Below are 15,984 nucleotides of genomic sequence, written 5' to 3'. Positions count from 1 at the left end.
CACACACACACACACACACACACACACACACACACACACACACACACACATACACACACACACACAAATTGTAATACTTCCTCCCCCACTACACACAGACACACATACTCTCACCTGCCTGTTTGTCTATGTGCTCAACACCTTCTCAGACATTCCCTTGTGATTCGCTGACCTTTGCCAACACACACGCCCACACAACACACACACACACACACACACACACACACACACACACACACACACACACACACACACACACACACACACACACACACACACACACACACACACACACACACACACACACACACACACACACACACACACACACACACACATACACGCACACACACACACACCAGGCAAACATACTCTTTGAAAATCATGCTCAAGTGTACATACACACACACACACACATACACATACACACATAGCCCTGCACCGGAATGTTTCAGGCACATCCGCGTCACCACGGCAACGGCTGGCTGATCAGGGTGCTGGAGATTTCAGCAGTGGAGGGGGATGATGTTATCCTGCATCCACTGGCCCAGGGTCAGCCAGGGACACGTCTGCTCCACAGCCACAGCTTGGTCCAGCGGAGGCAAGGAGCAGCATCCCTCCGGGGGAGGAAGGGAGAAGGGGGGGCACAGAGAGGCGGGGGGGGGGGGGGGGCAGTCAGAGAGCTAGCGAGCTGCCCCAGCGTGTCCTGCCTTGCCTGTCCCCGACCCCTCAATTCATCTTGTCTCTGCTCTGCCGCGCCTCATTTATATCCCTCCTTCAATCGCGCACTCCTCCACTGATTTGGCCTCTGGTTTCGATTCTTTCCATTTTCACATTAGCAGCATCTCTCTCTCTCTCTCTCTCTCTCTCTCCTTGCCTCTTTCTCTCTGTCTCTCCCTCTCTCCATCACTCTGTTTCTGTGTTGTGAGAGCTACAGATGTTTGAATGGCTTAGCGTGTCCTTCTCTCATGCTCTGATGGCTATCTAATTGCCTCTCCACCACTCTGGCCCTTTGCTGATGGATCAAAGTTTAGCCATTCCGAGCCGCCTCAGTGTTGTGTGGTTGTTCTGCTGTTGTTCTCAAGCATCTCAACACACATTCACACCTGTCACACACACTCACATTCTCTCTCTCTCTCTCTCTCTCTCTCTCTCTCTCTCTCTCTCACACACATGCCAAACACACACAAACCAAACAATCCTGAACTTCTCCTAGTTAAAATGTTAAATTCTTTTGCAACACAGAGTCACCAAGGGACTAGCGATGACTTTCCCATGTGACTTGCGTGTGAAGGTACACGTGTACCCAGACAACCCAGAGCAGACGCAGACGGACACTGTGTCATCCGAATTACCCGACCGCCAGATGCCCATTACAGACACTAGCTTGGGCCTGAGTAATTGCATCAAGAGCATCTGCATAACACATGCATCCCCGGCAAGTGTTGTGGAGTTTCACAGGGGCCGCGGTATGACAGTGTGAACTGTTCTAATTGGGCACAGGCAGGGAGGGGATGGAGCGAGGGGTGGAGGAGTGGGGCAGTGGGTCCTGTGGGGTATGTGGGTGGGTGCTGTTGGGAGCTGTGGGGTATGTGGGTGGGTGCTATTGAGTGCTGTGGGGTATGTGGATGGGTGCTATTGAGTGCTGTGGGGTATGTGGGTGGGTGCTATTGAGTGCTGTGGGGTATGTGGGTGGGTGCTATTGAGTGCTGTGGGGTATGTGGGTGGGTGCTATTGAGTGCTGTGGGGTATGTGGGTGGGTGCTATTGAGTGCTGTGGGGTATGTGGGTGGGTGCTATTGAGTGCTGTGGGGTATGTGGGTGGGTGCTATTGAGTGCTGTGGGGTATGTGGGGTATGTGGATGGGTTCTGTGGGGGGCTGTTGGGTGCTGTTGGGGGCTGTGGGGTATGTGGACGCTGTTGGGGGCAGTTGGGTGCTGTGGGGTGCTGTTGGGTGCTGTGGGGTATGTGGGGGGCTGTTGGGTGCTGTTGGGGGCTGTTGTGGGCTGTTGGGTGCTGTGGGGTGCTGTCACCCTGACAGGTCTGTCCGTGGTGATGAAGCTCTACAGTAGGTTCTCTCTCCCACCTCCTCTTGGCAAACCCCTGCAGAGGACTTGGAGGAAGTGTTGCTGTATCACATGTCTATTTCAGGAGTCTTACTCACCCTGCAGGGTCGACTAGGTTCTGTACACACACACACACACACACATACACACACACACACACACACACACACACACACACACACGCACACACACACACACACACACACACACACACACACACACACACACACACACACACACCACAAATTCATATACACACACAGTAAACACCCACACATACAAATATATTCTGACAAATATACATGTAAAAGTACTTCAACAAACATTGCGTAGATGTTGCCACCCACGAGACCCAAACACAAACACTTGATGAAATAGCAAGAAATAGCTTACACACATTCAGCTAAATATTGTCCTTCTATCCCCTCCAGGGCAGCTTTCCACTCCTAGCCCCCTCACTCTCTCTCTCTCTGTCTGTTGTTTTCTCTTACTCTAAGTTATTCTTTTTCTCCTCACACACACACACACACACACACAAAGACACACTTTGGATTCAGTCCGTTTCTAACACGCTGAGTCTGAGGTAACTCCCGCTATTCGTCCCCCTTGACTCGCCAACCCGATCCTGCCGCTCTGCCGTTTATTAATATCTCTGACGGTTATGTTTTCAGTCGGCGGCTTGTTTAATTTTAATGAGCTTTGGGTATGTGTCTCTCAGTTATTTATATCGTGTTTTGTGCCCGGGGGCATCACAAACGCTGCCATATCCCCTATCCGGTTTCACTCTTCCCCTATCCCCTAGAGCAGAGGAGAACTTGACTAAAGTGCAAAGACATGGAAACACTTCCGTGCTTTCTAGCTTTTTAAAAAATTATTTTCCTCGGCTGGTGATTAAGACTCAATGGAGGTGGCGACCAGAAAAGACTGTTACTTCCTGTGTATTAGTCGCTGTGTATAAACCACAGGACAGTGTTTCATGCAAATAAAAGAAACAGAACCATATAATACCATATTAACGGCCCCTGTGTATTGACCTCATAGCTGAAGAAATTTTGCACAATCAATGTTAAACCACGGTTAATAGTTGGCAAATTACGATAGGTGTTGCTGTGAAGAGCAACAGCATTTCTAAAACACAATAAGCCCTTCAGATGGTTGCATGCCAACAAATACGGCCTGATTTAAAAAAAAAAAAAAAAAAAAAAAAAAGGCCATGCATTCATTGCATTATGGGATGAGATTATGCATTATGTGTCGTCATCATGGCCAGCCCTATTTCATTACTCGAGGACGAGGCGAGGCCAAAAAAATAGGTCACTATTGTGCCGTGCACCAATCACATCATCATGGATTACCAAAGTGTATCCCATGAAGCCATTAGATATTGAAAAGTGACCTGAGGATTTTAGAGCAATGACAAGATGGGCCCCCACCAAGGTTATTTGCCTCTTCCCCAGGAAAGACGAAATCTCAAGCTTTGATGGACTTGTTTTTAGTCAGTCTCATAGACTAAAAAGAAGAACATAGAGCGCTTCAGTCCTTTTGACCACCAGACCACTTGAGATATTATGCTAGCGTGTTTCATTTTATAGCCTCTTCTGGGTTTCCTCATTAAAAACCCATCTGCATTTGTGGACTGAATGATTTCTGTTGCCTTACTGGTTTCGAGTGTGCCCCAGAATGATGAATGGGAGGTTTCCCAACTATTAGTCCGAACGACAATATGTTTTTTTTATGGTCTATCTATCATGAGTGCTGAGCTTAAGCTGGATGAAGTCAATACACTCACGGTCATATTTCTCTTCTCCCAGACTAATTTGTGAGTGTATGTGTATATTTGTATGTGCTGCCTTGATGGTTGCGTGCAAGCGGGTTTGTAAGAAGATTTGGAGATTATTCGGCTGTGTGTGTCTGCTTCTACTGTATATGTGTTTGTGTATGTGAGTCTCTGTGTGTGTGTGTGTGTGTGTGTGTGTGTGTGTGTGTGTGTGTGTGTGTGTTTATCGGTGTGTATGTCTGTCGTCTTTGTACAAGGATCTTAACCTTTTTGTCACAGGTCTTGTCGTAAATTCAGCGTTTGGCAAATCAGCTGTCTGTCGGGCCGCGGCGGGTGGCCGTATGTAACGGCGGGCGATGAACTTTTTGTGGCAAGGTTAAGGCAGATTTGTGTTTCATGCAGCAGAGCAATGCCACTCCCTGAGCGGAGCCTCCCCCCCCCCTCCTCTCCCTCTCCATTGCAATTACCACAGTCTCTCCAAGTCCCCCCCCTTCCCCCATCCCAAACTCCCAGGTGCCACTGGTGGTTTAATTTAAAGCAATCAAGCCCAAGGCCATGGCGGTGGATATCTCCTTGATGAGTCATCTGTCACTGTCACAGGGTCAAGCGTCCAATCACCGAGGACCTTGCTCGTGTCATGTCCAATCAGATTGATGGCTGACGTGTCCCGCGCCCCTGGCCGCACAGAGCGGCACCCGGGCTGGCCTCGCACACTTCATCAGGGGCACGTTGGCACGCCACTCCGCCACCGCGAGAATGCCCCGCCGGCCCAGATGAAAGTCATAAAACCTCCTCCCGAAGAGTTATCTCAGATTTGCCGGTTTAATCACACGTTGGTGAGAACGAGAAGCCGTAGCAACTTCTCCCCCACCCCCGTTTCACCGTTTCATTTTCTCAGAGTGTTATGCTGGAAACAAGGGGGAGTGACGTGTGTATGGGAGCCCTGATTAGGTGTGATGGATATGGTCTTGCCAGGACACACCATATCACTTTTAATAGATTCCGCAGAATTAATTTCCTAGAGGTGACACCTCGAGGTAATCAATATATGCAAACGGTGATTGAATTTCCACATATGTGTGGCATACACATTCGCAATCTGAGTGGCACCTTTTATTACCAGTCACATGAATAACGTCCCATCTCCCAAGCACACTTATGCACTGTTTTTAGTGATATGTCTTTTCAATAGGCAACCATGAAAAATCACCCCTCGCCGATTTTTCCTAACTTGTCCTTGACTTCACTGTGTGCTGTTTTCTATTTGTGATATTGTAGTGTGATGTTCTAAACACAATGTCATCGTCATGATTGTGTGCCACAGTTGTCGGGAGGACACAGAGAAAGAGAGAGAGAGAGAGAGAGAGAGAGAGAGAGAGAGAGAGAGAGAGAGGAAGTGTGGGGGAGTGAAGGAGCTCTTGAAATCCCTCTCCCTTTTCAGACAGAGGTGGCAGCACTGTAGGTGAGGAAGAGGCAAAAAAAAGAACAGAGGCGCAGGTAGAGACAAATGGAGGGGGTCATGTGGAAAAAAGGGGAAGAGATAGACTAGAGGAAGAGAGAAACAGAGAGAAAGAGGAAGAGAGAGAGAGATAGAGAGAGAGAGGGATAGATACAGAGAGCTAGAGAGGAGGGGGGGCGCTCCCCAGAGAGTGAGGGCCGGTGGGGGAGTGGCCTCCCCTGCTGTGTGAACATGCCACCGAGCTGCAGGACAGAGGCCGACAGAGGGGATGCATCCTCCCCTGACCTTTCCCTTAATCCCTACAACACCCTCTCCTCCCTGCCCCTCCACCCCCGGGCTCAGACTCCAGCTCCATCCACGGGCCCCAGCGCCATCCCCCCGCCCTCCGCCGTGTCGTGCCGCAGCGTTTGAAGTCCCCACATCAGAGCCCATGAAAGCGTTCCCTCGGCAAACTATCCCACGCACAGATACGCCGGGTTTGTCCCTGGCCACTCTGTCTGTCCAAACATCCGCCCACCCTGTTCGCCCACCGCTCCCCTGATCTCCTGCCCCAACCCACCCCACCGCCCCTGTTCCCTACCCCTCGGTCATAACTTCCGAGTCCTCCAAGACTTGCTGAAAGATGCCTGTGGTGTGGTGGCCAATGGACTGATTGATTCTCCATGTCCATTGGTTGGCATGGGATGGGGGACTCATTGCATGGTGTGCCAGTATGCCAGGGTAATCACCCAAAGCATGATGGATCACATCTCGCCCTTCCCTTTTTGGCCCAGATCACTTCTGGCAACATCTGTGCCCGCGCGGCTTCCGACCAGAGACGCCGCGTCCTTCACATGCGGAATCGATGGTCATCCCCGAGGTGCGGTGCCTTTAACAAAGTGATTGAAGGCTGTTTATTTAATCATTTCCTTGTTGTTGCTGTTTTGCTGGACAGGACAGCAGACGTGAATACTGTAAGATGGTGCAGCACACGCGCTGCCAGCGCTGTAGAGGACAAATGTGGTCAGAGGTAAATTGACCACAATGCATCAAATCCCTTTCTAACAGATGTTGCTTTTCTGGAGGAGGAAACTCGATTTAGAGTGTTTTATGATGTTACAGGAAAACTCACAAACGTATTTTTTATAGGTTTGTGTATGTGAGAAACGAGTGGTGATAAGTGCCATCCAACCAATCAAGACAATGATCTGCCTGCCAATCATGTGTTGAACTAAAGCAACTATTTATTTGGCTTCTCTGATTTAAAATAAATTAGCCAACTTCCACCTGTATTGCTAACCCTTCTGTTACTGTTCTAAAAATGCTAAGGAAGTGTAATAGTGGACTGCAGATCAGACATTTGTTCAATGAAAAGGAGGTTTTCACACATACGCGACAGGTCGTGTGACAGGGTGTCTGTGTGGGGAAAGGAATGCACTAGTCTGAAGCAACAAATCCAAATGTGACGTTTAGTTTGCATTTTATGCCTTTCCACATGTGTTTAAACACAATTAGCGGGCATGCTGAGACGTCCTTTGAACCGATTTTTTTAATAGCTACCTTTCCTACCCTTAATGTTTACCACTTTCCATGAGAAAGTGTGTGTGTCTCGTGATTTATACTGCGGTAAGACTTGCATATGAGCATAGTACTTAGGTCATCTTGTAGCAGTTATTAGCGCTAGTAATGTGCAATTGTGGTTAGGCCCAGCTTTCAGAATAGCAACATCTTTCTGTGCTCATTAAAATTGTGCACTGTTCAAAGAAATGGCTTCAGAGTGCAAAAAGCAGTAGTGCTTTTGCTGTAGTACTACTCGAGGACTCCCATGAGTAATGGCGGAGCAATATAAGAGGGATGTCTCCTAGTGCTATACACATTACAAGCTCTATCTGATTTTGAGGTTTTCCACATTTGTCAGTTTGTCTAGACAGGCGATGTTTGTTTTGGACAACAAGCTTCTGCCAAATCTCCCATTTAACACTGGCATTATTTCATAATCTTTTTTTTTTTTTAACGTGACAGTTCCTGTTGTTTACATTTTTGTTTGTTTCTATTATTTACTTTCTGTGTGTCTGAGGTGCTTTTTCCTGGGTTTCAGTGGAGGAGAGGGAGGCCATGGTGCAAAAGAGAGCACGGCAGGGCAGGCCTCCGAGTTTGTGTGTCCCACCACATCCTCGGGTTACTCACCGGCCTCACCTCATCCATTATTTGGACGCTTCGTCCATTATTGATGTCCAGGTACAATGCACACTGCTCCAGACTCGCTCACTCTGACCCACATGAGCGGCGACAAAGGCCCAGTGAGCTACCACCTTATATGGGGCACAGGAAGAGATTTCAGATGATGGTGGTGGTTGATGGTGACATTGATTACTGCCCATCATTAAAGGCAATATATATAGCTCAAACAAAACTAAACCTCTACCCTCAGCTAGATGTCCAGTATACCACTTAAGGAAGCAGAAGTTGAACGCAAAGCGCTGCCTCTTTCTTTAAGTATTTACAGTGGACACGGCCTGGATCATATCTTGAGATGATGGGTTGCAGACGAGCTCCTCCGAAACTCCCCTCTGATTCCTTGCCTTATATAGCAAAGGCGTTATTCCCAGCCATAGCACTGGGGAGTGTAGTTTTTGTCACCTCCCCTCAACGTTTGACAGCTCCGAGGACTCTTGTTTGAGTGAAACGAGCGGCCGCCAGATTCCAGCCTGCGTTTCCGCGTCACGGAGATGGACGTTCAGCAGACCAGGGCCTGGAACTGGCCTCCTGCCCTGCGCTCGGCCTGTCTGACTGGAAGTGTTCATTCAGTGTTGCCATGACACTGTGGAAAGGCCTTTTCCCACTTTCTGTGGGAAGCTATGATGTGTGCCTTGGGATCAGAGCCGAGTATTTACCTGCCTCTTGCTCGTCACATCCAACAGACACAGGGCAACTATGAGAGCACAGATCTGTATTGCGTAGTGGGCAGAGTACAGTATGTGGGCCACTGGATCAGGCATACACATTAAAAACGGTTGTGTTTGTTTGTTATAGGGCAAATGTGACACATTTACCACAGGTTTCCCTTCGGTTTCCACAATGTTTTATCTCTTGTCTCTCTGTGCCACTTGATGAATGGCAGGAATACACAGAATGAATACTCAATTCTGCCCAAAGCTCTTACCCTCAGTCTCCTTCTCTCCCCAACAAAACTGGATCTCCAAAACAACATTCTGTTATCCCTAAAACATTATTTTGAAAAGTGTCGCAGTACTGTTGACTGGATGGAAACTTGGAGTGGTAGCCATTTGTGGTCCTATAAATGGACGTAGCCTACATTCAAAGGGAAACTTAGTCAAAATGTATTTTCAGTGAACTAGGAGTGTGTGAGCTAGTTTGGGGCTTAGCGATGTTTTTCTGAGCGGGTGTGTCACTGGCTCGAGGCCCTCCTCCACTTGAAAAACAAAGGGCCGCCTGTTTCTATGGTTTCACACTTACAGGCGATTGGGATGGAATTTTGCATGGTCAAATCTATGCATGCGTTGAGACCATTTTCATTTCCAAATATAGGAGTACACTCTACAGTACATGATACTGTCATGATCTGCAATTAAATATTATTGTTCTATGTTTCCTCATTGCCAGATTTCCACAAGAAAATGTCAACATTCAAGGGCAATGAACTTCCTCAAGTCCTTAAATGTTTTGTGCTATCATCATTGGAAATGATGCTTCTTAGATGCGTACTGGAAAACCTATTTGGCTCAGAGAGATAGAAAAAAGAGAGAGAGAGAGAGACTTTCCACAAGTTGTAAGTCGATGGTAAGCATGGAAGCATCACCACACTCAATCCAAGGCACAAAGTAACCAAATATGGTGGTGTGTAACGGACACCCATGTCCTGTCTCCCTGCTACTCACATACCAGTAACCAAAGGTAGGTAGGGCAAGTCTACTAACGTACAACGCTACATGTCAGATGTACAACAAAATCAGATAAGCAGGGGTTAAAGTGACAGCTTACCTAATATGAAGACAAAAGAGCAACAAAATATAAAGAAAAAAGAGCAACACATTAGATTTTTGTTTTTAGAACTGTATTCCCATTAGACAGCAAGTATATAAGTAGATGCCATAGTTTCCTTTTCCTTAGAGATACCATTATATCAAGATAATTCATTGAATTGTGACTACGCTTACACAATAATCCAATTATCCAGTCCAGTTGCTTTATGCTTTGGAGTCACTTGATTAATTCTAATCTAATTCTAATATATTTCAGCCATAGCTCAACTGGAATCAAATTAAAGTGCTATCTACATCATTTGAGTGTTTCAAATTCACTCAACATTTGGCATGATGATCAATCATCAATAACATTCATTATGGGAATGGTTACAACAAGATGTTTTTTGTATGTTACATTTTAGGCCCTAAACCCACCACTAAATTGAATTGCTGCAGAGGCTGAATCAGCCTGACCCCAATGTAAGTGTTTCCTAGATATTTCATATAATGTGCTCAATGCAGCCCTAACCCCTCAGTCATGTTTAAGTTTAATTGAGGTTTTGGCTCAAGATGTCCGCTCATCAATTAGCAGGGCTCTTGAGTGAGCATCAGAGGATTTCCACAGACGGACGGCTCTGTTTTATGAATGGCGGGCAGTACTTCTGAAGGCCTCCCCTGCACTCCCTTGAGCCCTCGGAGGGGTTGGAGCGATGGGGGGTGGGCTTGGGTTGGGGTTGTGTGCATGTGTGTGTGTGTGGGGGGGGGGGGGGGATATAACTCCGGCTCTTAAAATGTTTGTGGCGAGATTCTGCGCAGCATCTTTCGCTCCCAGTGAATTTCCACTCGCCTCTTTTTATGGCTTGTTAACCGCACGCTCCCTTGCTCCCTGGCGTGCAGCTGTGGATCGGAGCGCTGTGGTCCTCCTCCAGGGCAGGCCGGGGGGAATTCGGCCAGATTAACTGAGCCAACGTGACATGCACAGACAGGCGCTGACAGGCAAGGATTGAATGGTCAAGATTCTGTCTCTCTCTCTCTCTCTTTCTCTCTCTTTCTTTCTTGCTCTCCCTCTCTCTCTCCGTCTCTCTGGCTCACTTCCACAGAGGTCAAGGTCATTACCTGTTGGAGGAGGAAGTGTACAATGCTGAGCGGAGCACCAGGAAAGCAGGGCCTTGTGTATTGGCCAGTGTGCCCTTCCCTCGCGGTGCCCCTGGTTCCCCTGGGGCGGGGGTTCCATGTGAAAAGGGAAGAGCCAGGGGAAAGGGCATCCAGTTCCCATTAGATCCCGGCCTGCTGGCTCGGTTCCCCCGGCAGCTCAGAGCCCGGCCCGGTCCACTGCCGTAATTGATGGGTTTTAATGAAAGAAGTGGCCTTTGATGTGCCAATCCAGCTCTGTTGACTCGCGGCACCAGGTACGCTTGTTTAATTAATCGCTGCTTTCCCTCCTAGCCTGTAGTTACATGGGGTTGAATGATGAGGTGTGTGAGTGTGTGTGTGTGTGTGTGTTTCTTTGTGTGTGTGTGTCTGTGTGTGAGTGAATGGGGGGATTTGGTGGGGGTTTATGGGGCCTGAGCTGTATGCTTAAACGAACATCTGATCACGGTGAAAACGAGCAGTAATTACGGGAATTATGGCCAATTTAGACAAAAAAAAAAAAACACCTTCCCCCGCCCTACCCCTAGCCCTATCCACTGCCAACTCCACACACCCACCACTTGTATCAGCGTTATGAGTGTGTGTGTCCACAGCTTAGCTAATCCAGTAGGTGTTGGTCTGCAGACAGGCCCATTAATACGGCCCTATTTCAGCCGTTGCGCTGGAGTGAATGTAAATATGCTCTGTATCAACGGAAAACAGGCCATGGAAAAATAGGATACTGGTGGGTGGGGAGCGCGGCATGGCTAGGCGCGGCATGGCTAGGCGCGGCACGGCCCTCTGCAGCGGTCAGGGCTGTGGCCGGCCGTGTCCTCGTCGGCAGGCAGGCACACAGTGGGCACTTGAGGTGAATGATTGTTTGCTAGTGGAAACTTGGCCCCGCCGCGGCTCTCTTCTCTTGGCCCCCGTGCTGAGCAAGAACACTGTCTTCTTTCTGTACATCACTCTCCAACTTGTTCTCTCTCTCTCTCTCTCTCTCTCTAATGGCCGCTCTCTCTAGCTCGCTCTCTCTGTCAGTTGGCGACTGGTTCCTCTGCATTTCTCACACACACACACACACACACACACACAGACACACACACAACACAGATGGACAGACACACACACACACACACACACACACACACACAGACATGCAGATTCAGTACAGCTGCGATCTTTATCCTCTGGGCTGTTCACCTCTCAGCTCCTGCGTTGGCCAGCTCCTGCTGTAAATTCCAGGAGTTGTTGGAAACACAAACATGCCGGAACCTAAAACGAGCGGCGCTGTTTCTCCTCCCTCTCTCCCCTGCCCTCTCACACATCTTTGGCTTTTCAAGTTTCCCCTCGTCACACGTCTATCCTCGAATCGCACCGCTTTCTTCACCAACGTATTAGCTCAGTGTGCCGCTGCCTCCACTGAGAAGGCCCTTTGTGAGAGAGTCCAGCCAGCCGCCCGGCGCTGGACTGGCCTGAGCCTTTTCGCCGGGGCTGTGCCACTCGCTCACTCACTCACTCGCTCCGCTGCGCTGCCATGGGGGGGGGGGGGGGGGGGGGGGGGGGGGTTAGACAGAGAGGAGGACTGTTGCGATCGCGTTGCCCTGTGTCAGCACTGCCTGAGAGTTTATTGTGGGAGTTTAATTGGGGGGAGTCTTCCACCACACGAACCCCAGGCACGCCCCCGTCGAGCATTCCAGGGGGCAGAAGCCATTATGGCAATTACGGCTGATGATATGGTCGGCGTTATGAATGTTTCTCGTTAAACGGCGTGCTCTCCTCGAGCAACCTGTACCCATTTTAACCGTGCTGATATGGAAAATCCTACAGTAGATCACCGGGTCACCTTTTCAGCTGTGGACTCGTGGGCTTTGATGAGTAGCACTTTTTCCCACGTGCACTTTTCTCCCTTTTGAGTATGTACACTACCAGTTGAAAGTTTGGGGTCAATTTCCATTCCACTCCATTATAGACAAAATACCACCTGAGGTCAGTTTCCTTGTTTTTTTTAATCAGGGCAGTGGTTTTCAGTGTTTTTTCTCGACTGTTGAAGAAAGAAATGGCTGATCTTTAATGCAATATCCACAATGCCCATTACCAGCAACCAGTCATTCAATGTTCCGAAGGCACTGTTTACTAATCTGATATAATTATATCAAAAGGCTAACTGAGAAAACATTGGAGAACCCTTTTGCCATTATGTGACACCGTAATCTGAAAACTGCTGCCCTGATAAAAAAAAAAAAAAAAAAAAAAATGCACTGATATTCCTCTCTAATGGAGTGGAATGGAAACTTCTAAGTGACCCCAAACTTTTGACCTGTAGTGTATGGGGAGGGGAGGGGAGAGGAGGGGAGGGGGCAGTTGTTTTTTGTTTGTCTTCAGTTTCTTGTGTCTTTCCCTTTGTCTGTCTCTTTACTGTCTTCTTCTTTCTTTCTCCTTTCCTCACTCTCTCTCTCTCTCCCTCTCTCTGAGCTCCTCTAATAAGAAGGAAGTTCATTTCTGACATGCTGACAGAGTGGAAAATGCTGGCTCAAGAAACATAGTGATGGGGAGAGATTGGTGGCCAGAGGAAGCAATAATACAACATGTCCTGACTGATAGTGCCCGGGCGTTTCTTGTGTAAGACGGCTAATGAGCAATTTCCAGCGGCACAGCTTTTCTGCTTGCTCAACACTGATCAAGAGTCACATGACGTGCACAAGCTACATGGAACTAAGCCACATGGTCTGCATTTCAGCATTTCTTTCCCACTGCAGAGGTTGGAACGTTGCGTAAAAACACTTCTCTTATTCAAAATAACAGCCACACAAGTGTGTTTGTGCGGGAATGTTTTGTTGTCCTTACTTGGCTTATCAGAAGCCAGTCTACTACATGTTGTGGTTCAAGGCCAAAGCTGCAAAAGAATTCATCCTGTTGTAATTCAAGACTGTTCAGTTGATCTGGTCAGAGAATATGTTTGACCAGAGCTCTTTTAGACTTTCTTATCTAGAGCTCTACTAGACTCTCATTCAGAGCCTTTTCATGTTCATGTAGAAAGACCACATACAAATTATTAAAAAATTCTCATTGCAACGTTTACTTGCTTTTAAAGCACTGAATGACATAGTCAATGAGTCTCCACAACATTTAAAGACGTTTGCAAATATTTCATGAACAAAAGAACTAATGCTGTTTTTGCTGCTGCTTCCCAAAAGCTCAGTGGCATTTACCACTATTTTGAGCTGTGAAATGAGGGCCTATTGCTACGCATTACATCCAGCAACACTTGACATTTAGCTATTTTCTGTTAAATGCAATAAGCTCAAGGGGTTAAAGGTCAGATCACACAGAAACTAGTGTCTACACAGGGAGAATTCGGGATTTGCATCCATATTGTGGATATAAAATATTTTTGAGTTACGACCTATAGCCAAACTGCCTTTGTTTCATAATGTCAAAATATTCAGTTGGCATCTGTCCATAACTTTGTTTTGGATTTCAGTATATCTCTCCATGTTAGTAACAGACATGAGATATTACTTCATGCAGAAACCCAGAGAAATGGTGGCATAGATTATAGAGAATGATACATCACAGCGAATATTTGACTTGATTTGTCCCACCTAATGAACAATGCATGACTGTACTCAAGCCATTTCTTCCAAACAGCTCAATAAAAGACTCTGAGAGGGGGCACAGTGAATGAGTTCATAGATGCGAGTGATGCACATGGGTATAACCTTGCCTGGGTTGAACCATAGGAAAGCTGTTGCATAGCAGCCGACTTTGTCGTTGCTGCACCCAACAGTGGAAATGGCTCTGGAGAGAACAGAGCTGGGGCTTTGTGCATGCATGTGTGAGTGTGTGTACATATCTTTGTGTGTGTGTGTGTGTGTGTGTGTGTGTGTTGTCAACTGTGCACAAGTGTGTGCTATGCTGCGTCTGTCTGTGACAGGGTATGTGTGTGCTGTGGAGCTCCATAGCATGGAGAAACAGAGGCCAACCATGTGGCTGACAGCCAGGACTGGGGACAACACTGCAGGCCACCAAGGGCAAAAAAAAAGTTAATGCACAAATAAAAATAGGACGTATGTTGTGCACTCTTTACTTTGGAAGCCAGCAAGGAAACCTGTTTGTCAATTTCATGTGCCAAAACAAAACCTACAAAATGAGTTTATGTTCAATTCAGCACTAAGGCGAGCTAACATCAGGTGCAACACATTTAGTGTTATTAAATTTACAAAGAAAAATATGTGTTTCATTATAGCCTGTCTTTCCTCTTCTCTAACTTAACATTACTCAGCCAGTGAACAGTCAAATTATATGCATGTAAGAGGGTTAAAGGTTTGTGTTCACAAGCCAAGAGAGGCCAGACTGAAGTCATCGCTTTGTTTAGAGATGTTCATTGTGTTAATGATAAAACCCATTTTGTGAAGACAGCCAGGCAATTGCTCTCTGAAAGATATGTTGTTCTCTGTTTATCATCAACTTCTCCCTCTTTAAGCTGCTCAATGAGGACAGGTTAACCAGAGATTCACCAGTAAGGGGGTTGAGAAGGTGTGGTTGCAAACAGTGGGTAACATTTCTGTGGTACATCACCACCTCATCAAACAGCTGAGGAGAGACCCATCTTGAAGGTGGTTAGAGGAAGTGTTTCACTGCATGGGTAGACTTACCACTAAAGTGCAAGTTACAACAAAGCCATTTCAGAAACTGATCACTGCTTTTTAAAGCTGCCAACACAACCAAATCCTAAATTGGTTGACGAAGCAGGCCTTCACTCAGATTTGTACACACCACAGACTCGGCAGACTCCTTTATTTAACAGGCTATTCTGTCATTTACTGGAAGCTGACACATGTATTGGCATATCTCATTATATACTTTTATATAGCCTAGAAAAACATGGCCACTGTAGCAATTTGACTTGCATTAAAACTGCAATATTCATATGATAGGCCTAAGTTTTGCTACAGTGTCTAACCTAAATGCGCTCTAGCACAACTGTGAGAGAGCCTTGCTGAAGCTGTGTCCAGCAGTGCCATAAATGCATAGATCAATATAAGCCATGACAGAGCAGGGAAAACACAGATCAATGATGACCAGATGTCATCACACACACACACACACACACACACAGAGAGAGAGAGAGAGAGAGCTTCACTGAATGGCCGTATTCTGGTGTGAAATTGTAGCCATATTGAAAATATGAAATATGTACTTGCTTACGCCACCTAGGCTATTTATGCAAATTAATCAGATGCATACATCTCAAACAATCACAGTATTTTCAGGATAAATATGTTGTTCATGTAGGCCTACTTCACGGTAAATGCAAGAAAAAAATATCTGCCTGCTCTGTTTAGTGTTTGCTCCACAGTGCAGATATCTTTTCCCCATATAGGCTAAGTGACGGAACATGTCCATTGCTTTGAATGGCAATCAAATATGCTATCATCATCTTGCAAAAGCGTACCTCTGGCTGTTCCACTCGGTCTGCAGAGAGAAGAGCTCAGACCGAAGACCTGAATAGAGAGAATAAAAACGCGACGTCATGGAAAGAGTGACGTCAGGTTTAATTAGCCGCCGGGGAAGACTTGTTCCGGAC

Source organism: Sardina pilchardus, chromosome 17 (assembly GCF_963854185.1).
Source record: "Sardina pilchardus chromosome 17, fSarPil1.1, whole genome shotgun sequence".
NCBI lineage: Eukaryota > Metazoa > Chordata > Actinopteri > Clupeiformes > Clupeidae > Sardina > Sardina pilchardus.
This window is presented reverse-complemented; position numbering follows the sequence as displayed.